Raw genomic sequence first — 12,127 nt, 5'->3', positions numbered from 1 at the left:
TTCTGTTCAGAAACTTTCTCCTTGTACTGATGTCCTCAAGGGTCTTCCCCGGTTTCTTTTCAATTAGCTTCAGAGTGTCTGGCTTTATGTGGAGGTCCTTGATCCATTTGGATTTGAGCTTAGTACGAGGAGACAAGGATGGAACAATTCGCATTCTTCTGCATGCTGACCTCCAGTTGAACCAGCACCATTTGTTGAAAAGGCTATCTTTTTTCCATTGGATGTTTTCAGCCTCTTTGTCGAGGATCAAGTGGCCATAGGTGTGTGGGTTCATTTCTGGATCTTCAATCCTGTTCCATTGATCCTCCTGCCTGTCACTGTACCAATACCATGCAGTTTTTAATACTATTGCTCTGTAGTATTGCTTGAGGTCAGGGATACTGATTCCCCCAGAATTTCTTTTGTTGCTGAGAATAGTTTTAGCTATCCTGGGTTTTTTGTTATTCCAGATGAATTTGATAATTGCTCTTTCTAACTCTGTGAAGAATTGAGTTGGGATTTTGATGGGTATTGCATTGAATCTGTATCTTGCTTTTGGCAAAATGGCCATTTTAACTATATTGATTCTACCAATCCATGAGCATGGGAGGTTTTCCCATTTTTTTGAGGTCTTCTTCCATTTCCTTCTTCAGAGTCTTGAAGTTCTTGTCATACAGATCTTTCACATGTTTGGTAAGAGTCACCCCAAGATACTTTATACTGTTTGTGGCTATTGTGAAGGGGGTCATTTCCCTAATTTCTTTCTCAGCCTGCTTATCCTTTGAGTATAGGAAGGCCACTGATGTTGACTTTATAACCTGCCACTTTGCTGAAGTTGTTTATCATCTGTAGGAGTTCTCTAGTGGAGTTTTTTGGGTCACTTAGGTAGACTATCATGTCCTCTGCAAATAATGATAGTTTGACTTCTTCCTTTCCAATTTGTATCCCTTTGACCTCCTTATATTGTCTAATTGCCTGAGCTAGTACCTGAAGTACAATATTGAAAAGATAAGGAGAAAGGGGGCAGCCCTGTCTAGTCCCTGATTTTAGTGGTATTGCTTCAAGTTTCTCTCCATTTAGTTTGATGCTGGCTACTGGTTTGCTGTATATTGCTTTTACTATGTTTAGGTATGGGCCTTGAATTCCTGTTCTTTCCAAGACTTTAAGCATGAAAGGATGCTGAATTTTGTCAAATGCTTTTTCAGCATCCAATGAAATGACCATGTGGTTTTTTTTCTTTGAGTTTGTTTATGTAGTGGATTGCATTGATGGATTTCCGTATATTGAACCAACCCTGCATTCCCGGGATAAAGCCTACCTGATCATGGTGATGATCGTTTTGATGTGTTCTTGGATTCAGTTGGCAAGAATTTTATTGAGTATTTTTGCATCGATGTTCATAAGTGAAATTGGTCTGAAGTTCTCTTTCTTTGTTGGATCTTTGTGTGGTTTTGGTATCAGCGTAATTGTGGCTTCGTAGAAGGAATTCGGTAGTGTTCCTTCTATTTCTATTTTGTGGAATAGTTTGAAGAGTATTGGTGTTAACTCTTCTTTGAAGGTCTGATAGAATTCTGCACTGAAACCATCTGGTCCTGTGCTTTTTTTGGTTGGAAGAATTTCTATGACTCCCTCTATTTCTTTAGGCATTATGGGACTGTTTAGATGATCTATTTGGTCTTGATTTAATTTTGGTATTTGGTATCTGTCGAGGAAATTGTCCATTTCCTCCAGATTCTCCAGTTGTGTTGAGTACAGGCTCTTGTAGTAGGATCCGATGATTTTTTGAATTTCCTCAGTTTCCATTGTTATATCTCCCTTTTCATTTCTAAGTTTGTTAATTTGGATACTTTCTCTGTGCCCTTTGGTCAGTCTGGCTAAGGGTTTATCTATCTTGTTGATTTTCTCAAAGAACCAGCTCCTGGTTTTGTTGATTCTTTGTATGGTTCTCTTTGTTTCTACTTGATTGATTTCAGCCCTGAGTTTGATGATTTCCTGCCTTCTACTCCTCCTGGGTGAAATAGCTTCTTTTTGTTCCAGGGCTTTCAGGTGTGTCATTAAGCTGGTAATGTATGCTCTCTCCATTTTCTTTTTAGAGGCAATCTGGGCTATGCTTTCATTGTGTCCCATAGATTTGAGTATGTTGTGTCTTCATTTTCATTGTGTTCTAAAAAGTCTTTAATTTCTTTCTTTCTTTCTTCCTTGACCAAGGTATCATTGAGTAGAATATTGTTCAGTTTCCTCATGTATGTGGGTTTTCTGTTGTTTTTGTTGCTATTGAAGACCACTTTTACTCCATAGTGATCTGATAGGAGGCATGGGATTAGTTCGATCTTCTTATATTTGTTGAGGTCTGTCTTGTGACCAATTATATGGTTGATTTTGGAGAAGGTACCATGAGGTGCTGAGGAAAAGGTATATATTCTTTTGCTTTAGGATAGAATGTTCTATATATGTCTGTTAAATCTAATTTGTCCAAAGCTTCAATTAGTTTCATTGTGTCCCTGTTTAGTTTCTGTTTTCCTGATCGGTCCATTGAGGAAAGTGCAGTGTTGAAGTCACCCACAATTATTGTGTTAGGTGCAATGTGTGCTTTGAGCTTTAATAAAGTTTCTTTTACGAAAGAAGGTGCCCTTGCATTTGGAGCATAGATGTTCAGGATTGAGAGTTCTTCTTGTTGTATTTTTCCTTTGACCAGCAAGAAGTGTCCCTCAGAGTCTCTTTTGATGACTTTGGGTTGAAAGTCAATTTTATCTGATATTAAAATGGCTACTCCAGCTTGTTTCCTGAGACCATTTGCTTGTGAAATTGTCTTCCAGCCTTTTACTCTAAGGTAGTGTTTGTCTTTGACCCTGAGGTGTGTTTCCTATAAGCAGCAAAATGTAGGGTCCTGTTTACATATCCAGTCAGTCTATGTCTTTTTATTGGGGCATTGAGTCCATTGATGTTAAGAGATATTAAGGAATAGTGATTGTTACTTCCTGTCATTTTTGACGTTATTTTTTAAATTTGATTGGTTAACTTCTTTTGGGTTTGATGAAAGGTTACTATCTTGCTTTTTCCAGGGTGAAGTTTCCCTCCTTGTATTGGTGTTTTCCTCCTATTATCCTTTGTAGGGCTAGGTTTGTGGATAGATATTGGGTAAACTTGGTTTTGTCATGGAATATCTTAGTTTCTCCATCTACAGTGATTGAGAGTTTTGCTGAATATAGTAGTTTTGGCTGGCATTTGTGTTCTCTTAGAGTCTGCATGAGATCTGCCCAGGATCTTCTAGCCTTCATAGTCTCAGGTGAAAAGTCTGCTGTGATTCTGATAGGTCTTCCTTTATATGTTAATTGGCCTTTTTCTCTTAGTGCCTTTAATATTCTTTCTTTGTTTAGTACATTTGGTGTTTTGATTATTATGTGACGGGAAGTATTTCTGTTCTGGTCCAGTCTGTTTGGAGTTCTGTAGGCTTCTTGTTTATTCATGGGCATCTCTCTCTTTAGGTTAGGGAAGTTTTCTTCCATAATTTTATTGAAGATATTTGCTGGCCCTTTAAGTTGTAAATCTTCACTCTCATCTATGCCTATAATCCTTAGGTTTGGTCTTCTCATTGTGTCCTGGATTTCCTGGATATTTTGGGTTACAAGCTTTTTGCATTTTGCATTTTCTTTAACTGTTGAGTCCATGGTTTCTATGGTATCTTCAGCATCTAAGATTCTTTCTTCTATCTCTTGTATTCTGTTGTTGATATTTGCATCTATGCCCCCTGATTTCTTCCCAAGGCTTTCTATCTCCAAAGTTGTCCCCTTTGAGTTTTCTTAGTTGTTTCTACTTCTGATTTTAGATCCTGGATGGTTATGCTTAGCTCCTTCACTTGCTTGTTTGTGCATTCCTGTAATTCTTTAAGAGATTTTTGTGTTTCCTCTTTCATGACCTCAGCCTATTGACCAAAGTTCTCCTGTATTTCTTTAAGTGTTTTTCACGTTTCCTCATTATTGGCTTTTGTATTCTCCTAGATTTCTTTTAATGATTTTTGTGTTTCCCTTGCAAGGGCTTCTAACTTTTGATCCATTTTCTCCTGAATTTAAGTATGTCCTTCATGTGTTCCTGTACCAGCATCATGACCAGTGATTTTAAGTCCAAATCTTGTTTTACTGGTGTGATGGGGTATCCAGGACATGCTGGTAAAGGAGAATTGGGTTCAGATGTTGCCATATTGCCTTGATTTCTGTTAGTGACGTTCCTGCGTTTGCCTTTTGTGATCTAGTTCTCACTGGTGTTAGTTGGTCTTGTCCATGCTGGACTCACCAGTGCAAGCTGCCCCTTCCCAGGTGGCCTCTGGTGCACAGCTTAGCTCCTGCACTGCCTGGAGACAGGGTGCTGTTGCCCAGGCTGTTCAGATCCCACTGGGGCCTGCTGGATTCACTGGAGCACACAGACTTCTCCCCGCTGGCCGCCCAGAAGCCTCTCTTGCCTCTTGCAGGACATGGAGATGTGGTGTTGCCGCCCAGGCTGATCTGGATCCGGAAGCGGAGAGATCTGAGGGCTACTGCCAGAGGTCTCAGGGCTGGAACCTAAGCTCTGTGCCACAGGAGCAAGCTGTGCTGTGAGCTCCCAGACTGCCTCTGGGTGCACACCAGGTCTCCCGCACTTCCTGGAGACCGAGTGCTGTGGCCCAGGCTGTTCAGATCCCAAAACAGGCACCTGAAGGCGCCTGCTGGGGCCCGCTGGATTGACCGGAGCACACCGACTTCCGAAACAATTTTGTGCATATGTGTTATGGCATTTTGGTTCATGCCTGTCACATTTATTATTTCTGTGTTTAGTTTTATCTTGGTGAACAAGACAATTAGGGAGGGTGGGATAGTGAAGCCTCACACTATCAGGGTGTGTGTTACTGTGTGATTTAAGCACTAGTAATGTTTCCTTTCAAATATGGGTGTCCTTGAAATTGAGGCATAGAATTTGAAAATGTAAATATAATATTGGTAGATGTTTTACTTTGATTAATATGAAGAATCATTTCCCATTTCATTTGAGTTAACTTCATGTTGAAATCTGTTTTGTTAAATATTAGAGGAGGTATGTTAGCTAACTTCTTGTGATCATTTGTATATTTGTGTGTGTGCGTGTGTGTGTGTGTGTGTGTGTGTGTGAGAGAGAGAGAGAGAGAGAGAGAGAGAGAGAGTTTCTAAATCTGAGTCATAGTTCCAATGTGTGTTTTATAAAAAAAGAAAAAAATAAATAAAATAAAATAAAAAAGAAAGAAGGGCAGGAATATGATTGATAGAGACATTGTGTGGTGATTTGAAACACTGTGCCTCTGCAGGCCCATGATGAGGGAGGGAACACTTCCCCTTCAGGTACCAACCATACAATGGACATAGTATGGAATGGAGATTATAGGGCATTGTGAGGAAAGTTGAAAGAGTAGAGACAGAGAAATTCAGACACACACACATACACACACACACACACACACACACACACACGTTGTGACATTTGATATCGTTTTGGATTTACTGAAACCAACCATTCACTACAGCTAATCTAGCCTTCAATATTGTTTTACATTAGGGGTTATAAAGATGTATAGAGCAGATTTTATGCACTTTTAAGACTTACATATAACCTAGAAAAATAAACCCATGAAGAATGATAAGGGCATAATGAATAACCAAACAGAAATTTCTACTCTTTTTCAGTTATGAATAAGTTTTTTTCACTTATATGAGCATACATATTCTATTTATAATTGAGTGGCAATAATGTGAAAAGTTTGATTAGAGCATTTCAGTAACTATCTGCACCCAGGAGTTGGGGCTGTTCCATGGCCCTCTGTGCACAGGTCCCAACAGGAGAGAGTTGGATTCCCTGGCTTGGAGGTGAGCTTTCATTTTCTCTCCAATAACTGTCCAGAGAAGTATCTTCTAGCAGCACACAGGCCACAGGAACAGTGAAGCAGCTGGAGCAGAATACTTCCGATCACCATCTACACCATGGAGTGCTATACCAAAGCCCTCTGTACACAGGTCGTGACAGAATAGAGCCAGTATCCAAAGAGTGCTGACAGACTTACTGGCCCACAGGAGGTTATGAACTCTAGCCAGAGACAGCAAGACCAACTAAAACCAGAGATAAACAGATGGTAAAAGGAAAGTGCAAGAACCATACCAAAAGAAACCAAGGCTACTTGGCAACATCAGAACCCAGTTCTCCACACAACACATCCTGGATACCCCAACAAACCATAAAAGCAAGATTTGGATTTAAAAATCACATCTCATGATGGTGATAGAGGTCTTAAAGAAGGACATAAATAACTCCCTTAAAGAAATACAGGAGAACACAGATAAACAGATAGAAGCCCTTAAAGAGGAAACACAAAAATCCCTTAAAGAATTATACGAAAATAAAACCAAACAGGTGAAGGAATTGAGCAAAACCATCCAGGATCTAAAAATGGAAGTGGAAACAATTTTTTAAAAAGCACAAAGGGGAACAACTATGGCAATAAAAAAAACTTAGGAAAGAGATCTGTTACATCTGTGCATGGGGTGGGCGTGGGGACTGAGTCTAGCCTGTATATGCTCTTTGTTTGGTGCCTCGGTCTCTAAAGGCCACAAAGAGTCCAAGTTAGTTTACTATTGGTCATCCTATAAAGTTTATATCTTCTTGGGACCCAAAATCCTAACTCTTCAATAAGAGTCTTGAAGCTCCATCCACTGTTTGGATGTAGGTCTCTCCATCCCTCTCAGTCAGATGGTGGGTGAAGCCTCTCAGAGGACAGCCATGCTAACTCCTGTCTGCAAGCCTAATAGACTATCATGAGTAGTATATAGGATTGGTACTTGACCATGGGACGGCCTCAAGTTGGGACATTTATGGATTGACCATTTACTCAGTCTCTCCTCCATCCCACTTCCCTGAATTTCTTATAGACAGTATAAATTTTGGGTCAAAAGTTTGTGGATGGCTTGGTGTCCCTATTTCTCTACTTGGATTCCCACCTGGATATAGGAAGTGGCCTTTTTAAGTTCCATATCTCTACAAATAAGAGTCTCAGCTAGGGTCACCTCCATTGATACTTTGGAGCGTCCTCTGCCCCAGGTCTCTGTCATGTCTTCTAGGTGCCTCCACATTCATATCCATGTCAGTTGTAGGTTTCATTCATTCTCATGGTCATCTGGCTATCTCTCCTGACCCTTCCCACACCTTGTCCTAAACTCCCTCATTACCCTTCTCATACCCTCATTCAGTAGTGAGTGTTTCAGTTTATATTTTAAGCTTTGTGTTATTTCTGTTTCCCTCATTACTATGTGAAGAATAATATGGGATTTTTAACTGCAGTGCTTTTTCTTTTATGAACTCGGGTCCCACTGCTGGTGGGATTGCAAACTTGTACAACCACTCTGCAAATCACTTTGGCAGTTCCTCAGAAAATTTGGTATAATACTACCAGAGGACCCTGCTATACCAACCATAGGCATATACCCAGAAGATTCTCCAGCATGTAATAAGGACACATGTTCCACTATGCTCATGTCAGCCCTATTTATAATAACCATAACTTATTTATTATAACCTATTTATAATAAAGAACCCCAGCAGAGAAATGGATAGAGAAAATGTGGTATATTCACACAATGGAATACTACCCAGCTATTAAAAACAATGAATTCATGAAATTCTTAGACAAATGGGTGGAAACAGAAAATATCATCCTGAGTGAGGTAAACAAATCACAAAAGAACACACATGGTATGCACTCACAGATAAGTGAATACCCAAGGCACAATTAACCCCTGGGTTCTTGTGTCCCAAACATTGTTTCTTAATTCTCTTTAACTGCAGCTGAAACAGTACTACAGTTACTGGTTTGAAGGAGGAGTATCTAGGATACTATGCATCTTTACAATGACTTATAGAGAGCAATTAGGATGAATAGAGTTAGAGAAAAGAAAGAGCTTCTTAAAGAAGGAATACAGACAAATTTGGTGGTATGCAAACCCTGCACTCCAGATTCCCTCCCACACTCAGAGACAGCTTGACTCACAGGGCCTCTGTCACAACTAGGCACACAGGAGGGACAGGATCCAGTCAGAGACAACAAGGGCACTTTATACTTGAGTTAACCAGATGGCATAGGGCAAGTGCAAAAAGATAACCAGCAGAAACTGATGCCACTTTACACAATCAGAACCCATTTCCCACACCACAGAAAATCCTGGATATTCCAACACACCTGAAAATCAAATCTCCAACCTAAAATCCCATAACATGAAGATGATAGAGGACTTAAGGACGACATAAATAACTACATAAATAACTACCTTAAAGAAATACAGGAGAACACAGGTAAACAGGGAGAAGTACGTAAAGAGGAGACACATAAATCCCTTAAAGATATACAAGAAAACACAAACCAAAAGGTGAAGGAATTTAACAAAACCATCCAGCATATAAAATTAGAAAAAGAAACAAAAAGAAATCACAAACAAAGGCAACCATGGAGATGGAAAACTTAGGAAAGAGATCAGAAGATACAGATGCAAGCATCATGAAAAGAATACAAGAAATAGAGAATCTCAGTCATAGAAGATGCCATAGGAGATATTGATACAACAGTCAAAGAAAATACAAAGCATGAATAGCTTCTAACACAAAGCATCCGGGAAATCAAGCAAAAAATAAATAGACCAAGCCTAAAAATAATAGGAATAGATGAAAGCAAAGATTCCCAGCTCTAAGGACAAGAAACATCTTTAACAAAATAATGCGAGAAAACTTTCCCGACCTAAACAAGGAGATGGCCATAAAAGTAGAAGAACTGTACAGAACACCAAACAGATTGAACCAGAAAAGAAAGTCATCCTGTTACATTATAATCAAAACACTAAACGCACAGAACAAAGAAAGAATATTAAAAGTGTAAGAGGGATAGGCCAAGTAGCATATAAAGGCATGCCTATCAGAATTATACCAGACTTCTCAACAGAGACTCTAAAAGCCCCGGGACATATGTCATGAAGACTCAAAGAGAATACAAATTTCAGCTGAGGCTACTATATCCAGCAAAACTATCCATCATCATTGATGGAGAAACTAAGATATTGCATAACAAAACCAAATTTAAGCAATATTTATCTACCAATTCAGCACTACAGAATATGTTACAAGGAAAATTCCAACACAAAGAGGGTATCTATACCCAAGAAAACAGAACAAATTAATCATCTCACAACAAACCCAAAGGAAGAGAAACAGACACACACACACATACACACACACACACACACACACACACACACACACACACACATGCAATACCACTTCTAACAACAAAAAGATCAGGAACCAACAATCACTGGTCTTTAACATCCTTCAGGATTAATGGACTCAAGTGCCCCAATAAAAAGACAGGCTAAGAGACTGAATATGTAAGCAGAATCCAGCATTTTGCTGCATATAGGAAGCACACCTCAACAACAAAGACAGACACTACCTCAGAGTAAAAGATTGGAAAAAGTTTTCCAAGCAAATGGTCACAAGAAACAAGCTGGATTGGATTTCCTCATATCCAATAAAATAGACTTTCAACCAAAAGTTATCAATAGAGATGGGAAGGACACTTCTTACTCACCAAAGGGAAAATATACTAGGATAAAGTCTGAGTTCTGAAGGCCTATGCTAAAGGTACAAGAATAACCATATTCATAAAAGAAACTTTACTAAAGCTCAAAACACACACTGAACCTCACATAATAATAGTGGGGGACTTCAACACCCCACTCTCACTAATGGACAGGTCATTAGCAGTAACTACCAGAGACACTGTGAATATAAAAGAAGTTATGAACCAAGTAAATGTATTTAAAGAAACACACAAAAACATTTCACCCTAAAACGAAACAATACATCTTCTTATCAGCACCTCATGGCACTGTCTCTGAAATTGCCTATATAATCAATCAAAATAACTAGCTTCAACAAATATGAGAAGATTGAAATATTCCCATGCATCCTATCAGATCACCATACACTAAAGGTAGTCTTCAATAACAACTAAAACAATAGAAAGACCACATAGTTGTAGAAATTGAACAACTCTCTACTAAATAATAACTTGGTCAGAGAATAAATACAGAAAGAAATTAAAGACTTTCTAGATTTTAATGAAAATGACACAGCATACCCAAATATATAACATACAATGAAAGCAGTGCTAAGAGACAAATTCATAGCATGAAGGCCCCTGTAGATAGTTTCCACACTAGGAAATTATCAGCACACCTGATATCTCTAGAACAAAACAAAGCAAGCATGTTTCCCCTTCCGTAATTACTCCATAATTCTCCACACCTCCCAGTCAAACGAAAACCACATCTTCGCCCCCACCTCTAGAAAATAAGCAGGCATTCAAATACAAAACATTGTATTAGCATACCAAGAACTAAAAAAAGCATAAGACACACATCTTTATATTTAGGTGTACACCTATAGGCATGCACAGAAAATCACTTAAAGGAAAAAGCCAAAAGTCCTGTTATAAGAGGAAAATTACTACTGTGTTTGCTTTGTGTTGACTATCATCTACTGCTTGTCAGAAGACCTGACCTTCTCAGTAGTTTGCATACCTAATAGAAATCAGAAAAACAAGCTGATTTTTATTTTTTGTTTCTTCTCCCTCTCCCTCTCCCTCTCCCTCTCCCTCTCCCTCTCCCTCTCCCTCTCCCTCTCCCTCTCCCTCTCCCTCTCCCTCCCTTCCTCCCTCTCTCCCTCCCTTCCTCCCCCTCCCTCTCTCTGTACCTGTCACTTTATTTTTCATTTGAACATAGCTTCTTGATTAGGATTGAGGTTTTACAATGACTTACATACTTAACATTAGAAAGCCATCAACGTCAAATCTATCCATGCTGACAAACTGTCTATAAATTCATACATGTAATTGTCCTACTATGTTTAGAAGGATGTGTTTCCTTGGTGTTCTCTATCCTCGCTGAAACTTACATCTTCCTAACAATTCTCTGCAGGGTTCCCTGTGCTATGCAGAAAAGGAAATGATGGAATCATGCAATTCATTACTAAGCATTCCAAGGTCTCTCAATATGTGCACATGGAGAGTCACTGTAATTACATTCAGGCATTTACTGCAGAAGGCAATTTCTCTTATTACGTCTGAGCTTGAGAATGATCTATGACTATAGTAGAAAGTTGTTAGGAGTTATTTTATGGCTACATTCCATAACAGTATTTAATTGCCCACTATGTATATGGCCAATCTAGTATCAAAACAATATCCACGCCAATTGTATATAACAGGTCCATCTCTGAGGGTAGACCTTAAATCAAATCCCATGGGATTTGCTCCAATTTTTCACTAGTGTATCTTGCAGACAGGGCACTATGGAAGATTAAAGGGTTTTTACCTGATTTGGGGTTTATCTTTTTCTTCTGGAAACATGCAAAGTACCATTGAGTACCATGAGGAATACTCAATAAGAGTGAAGTTTTTAGGTAAGCACTTGCTCAGTAAATCCAGGTTTCAGTGTTTAGTGTACCTGTTGTCTTCAGCAAAACAGCAATACACCATTACCATAAGCTTGTGTAAAGTAAAAATGACACCGGGCTCTGTAGTGCAGTTTTAAATCAGGATTGGTAAACTCCAAAATTTCTTTTGATAATCAGGATTGTTTTGGCCATCTTGAATATTTTTTCCACATGAAATTAATCATTTACATTTTGAGGTACTCAAATAAATTGGGGAGGGAATTTTGATGGGGATTTCACTGAATCATGGTTTTGGTAGCTTGGCCACTTTACTATGTTAATTGACAAGGGAAATTTTTACAAATTCTGATACCTTTTTCAACTTCTCCCTTGAAAGACTTGAAGTTTTTGTCAAGCAAAGCTTTCACTTTTTTGGTTAGGAGTAGTTCAAGATATTTTATGCTGTTTGTGGCTATTGTAAATCTTTTTTTTTCTGACTTTGTATGATTTACATGTGAATATGACAGATTTGTTTCTCTCAGAAGTTTTATGGAACCTTTAGATACTCTGAATTCTATTCTTCAGGGAGGAGGCTTCCTTGTAATTTTCATCACAATTCATTCATATCCTATATCTGAAAGGTGTGGTGTCTTAAGGAATATGGGATAATTTCAAA

This window comes from Apodemus sylvaticus, chromosome 20 (genome assembly GCF_947179515.1).
Source record: "Apodemus sylvaticus chromosome 20, mApoSyl1.1, whole genome shotgun sequence".
Classification (NCBI taxonomy): Eukaryota; Metazoa; Chordata; class Mammalia; order Rodentia; family Muridae; genus Apodemus; species Apodemus sylvaticus.
The sequence above is the reverse complement of the archived record's forward strand: the minus strand, read 5'-3'. Positions refer to the sequence as shown.